Below are 3,442 nucleotides of genomic sequence, written 5' to 3'. Positions count from 1 at the left end.
GCCATTGAGTTGGATCCGACTCATAGCAACCCATCCTTGGGTTTCCGAGGCAGTGTCACTATGGAAGTAGATTGCCCAACCTTCCTTCTGAGGAGTGGCCGGTGGGTTTGAACCACCAGCCTACTGGTTAGCAGGCAAATGCCTTAGGCACTAAGCCACCAGAGCTCCACAACAACTATTAGAGAGATATAAATCAAAACAGCAATGAGATGTCATCTCACTTTGGCATTAATTGCAAAGTTAAAAAATAAATAAATAAAATAACAAATGCTAGTGAAGATATGGAGAGACAGGATCCTTCATACACTGCTAGTGGGACTGTAAAATGGCACAACCACTTTAGAATACAGTGTGGTGTTTCCTTAAAAAGTTGACAACAGAAATACCATAAAGCAAGAAATCCCATTACGAGGTATATATCCTAGACAAATAAGAACCATGACACAAATAGATATATGCACAACCAACAAATAAGAACCATGACACAAATAGATACATGCACAACCAACAAATAAGAACCATGACACAAATAGATACATGCACAACCATGTATCTTGCAGCATTATTCACAGTAGCAGAAAACGGAAACAACCTGAGTGCTGGTCAACAGAAGAATGAATAAACAAACTATGGTACGTACACTTAATGGAATATCATAGAATATGAAAGAATAATGATGGATCTGTAAGATACCTCATAACATGGATGAACCTGGAAGACATTACCTTTTATGAAATTAGTCAACACAAAAGGACAAATATTATGTGAGATCACTACTATCAGAAGTCAAGAAAAGGTTTACATATAGAAAGAAATATTCTCTAAAGGTTACCAGGAGTGGGAGGGAAAGGAAGAGTAAATTACTAACTAGAGGGTAGACATGTATTAAATCGGGCTAAGGGGGAAAAACCAAACTCACTGCTGTCAAGTCAGATCTGACTCATAGTGACCCCCCTTGAGTTTCCAAGGCGGTATCACTATGGAAGTAGATTGCCCAATCTTCCTTCCAAGCAGTGGCTGATGAATTTGAACTGCCAGCCTTCTGGTTAGCAGTCAAATGCCTTAGGCACTACACCAAGGAAAAGGCAATATAAAATGAGGAGGAGTCCAGCATAAAGTGATCAAGACAAAGGAAGGTGTTGTCAAGAGTTAAAGGCAAAAATGGTAAATACTATTACTGTGGCAGCTAAGGTTATATGCCAAATTGGCTTAGCTGTGATTCTGAGTGGCTTGGTAGCTGGATATAGTTATTCCTCATGATGAGATTGCATGTGGTATAATCACTTCCATGGTGGAGTCTGCTATGAGCAGCTAATTAGTTGAGGGGAGTTGCCTTTGGGGTATGGCCTGCTTCCAAATAGATGGAAAAGCTTTGAGAAAGGTCTCTAGGTTCTTGCTCATTTTGGATCCTTCATTTGGCCCATGATCATGTCCACTTCCTGGACTTAAACCAGTTGTCTGCCAACCTTGGGACTGTTGCCTTTGCAAGTTATGAACCAACAATCTGCCATTTTGCCTGTTGATCTTGGATTCATCAGTCTCAGCAGCCAGCAGGTTTATGAGTCAGGAGAAGCCTCCAGCTTGCTCCAGTAGGTCCAGAAGGCAAAGCTGAAGCCCAAGGTCAAGGGGCCTTCAGCCAGAATTGAGAGAGAGAGTCTTCCACTAAAGCTGACGCTCTGAACTCAGACTTCTAGACTTGCCTTCTCCTAGAGCTGGCATTTGGATTTCTAGCCTCCTAAACTGTAGGAGAATTCATTTCTGTGTGTTGAAGCCATTCATTTGTGGTATTTCTATTATCACAGCACTAGAGAACTAGGACAATTTCATAAACAATTTTGCATTAACAAAAATCTGAGTGGATAAATAGACACACAAACTGAACAGGTATTGGAAGGTGAATGGGACTACACCCATAAATATATATAGGTTCAAAAGAGGATCATCCTCCATATGTATTTATATGTGCTGCAAATATAGCCATGAATATAGTAGAGCCCACAGGGGGCAAAATTATGAAAACTTTTTAGCCATAACTAGACACCTGGGAGCTCAGGACCATAGTCTTGGAAGAACATCGAGATCAATTGGCATAACATAATTCACAAAGACAATATTCTGCATCCTGCTTTGGTGAGTAGCAACTGAGATCTCAACAACTTGTGAGCAGCCATCTAAGGTGCAGATATTGGTCTCTCCCTTTCCAGAGCAAAGTGTGAAGAAAATGAAAGATGTATGGAAACAACTAGTCTAAAGGACTAACAGACCACACCAACCCCAGTCTCCATGACTCTGAGACCATGAGAACTAGATAGTGCCCAGCTACCACTAATGAATGCTCTAAAGGCATCACAGTAGGAAGTCCTGGATAGAATGGAAGAAACATGTGGAACAAAGCTCAAAGTAATAAAAAAAAGACCAGGATTACTGATGTGAGACTATGGCCTTCAGATGCCCTTCAGCCCTATTATTATTGTGAGGTGCTGTCTAGTTAGCAAAAAAGGGGACCTAAGAACAGGCAGCGAAGCAGGAAGCAGGGAGAGGACAGAAAAAGCAAAGGGGATTGGAACAGATTGAAGAGTTAGCTGCAGGGATCCAGGTAAAGGCGGTTGGAGGGGCTTCCAACAGCTAAGGGAGACAAACTTGTCTGTTGGTTTGACCTACTGTGGTGACGTGTTGCTGTGAGTCTCGAGGCTGTGCCTCTGTTGTTTCAAACCCAGTGGGGTGAACCTGTACAACAGGTGTCAGCCTGGCTTGTAGACTGAGACAGACTAGGAAGAAGGAGGAGGCCATCCACTTCTCAAAGAATTGGCCAGGGAAAACCTTATGAATAGCAGAGAAACACTATCTGATACATTACTGGGCAACTATGAATAGTTCAGAAACTTTGTCCAATACAGAAGAGGAAGATGAGTCACTTAGCTTAGAAAGCTCTCAAAGTAGGACTGGAAAAGAGCTGCATCATCAAATTAAAATCAGCCTTACTCACATGGATAAGGTAAAGCTATTGAGACCTCCATTTGCTGATGTGGCACCACTCAAACTGAGGAGAAACAGCAGCAAACATCCATTAATAGTCAGAACATGGAATGTATGAAGTATGAATCTAGGAAAATTGGAAGTTGCCAAAAATGAAATGGAACGCATAAAGATTGATATCCTAGACATTAGTGAGCTGAAATGGACCAGTTTTGGCCATTTTTAATCAGACAACCATATGATCTACAATGCCGGGAATAACAGTTTAAAGAGGAATGGTGTGGCATCCAACATCACAAAGGATGTTTCAAGATCTGTCCTGAAGTACGATGCTGTCAGTGATAGGATAATATCTATACGCTTACAAGGAAGACCCACTAATACGACTATTATTCAAATTTATGCACCAACCACCAAAGCCAGAGATGAGGAAATTGAAGATTTTTATCAACTTCTGCAGTCTGAA

The sequence above is a fragment of the Orycteropus afer genome, unplaced genomic scaffold (genome assembly GCF_000298275.1).
Source record: "Orycteropus afer afer isolate SDZICR_OR568_19922 unplaced genomic scaffold, OryAfe1.0 scaffold00155, whole genome shotgun sequence".
Lineage (NCBI taxonomy): Eukaryota > Metazoa > Chordata > Mammalia > Tubulidentata > Orycteropodidae > Orycteropus > Orycteropus afer.
The sequence above is the reverse complement of the archived record's forward strand: the minus strand, read 5'-3'. Positions refer to the sequence as shown.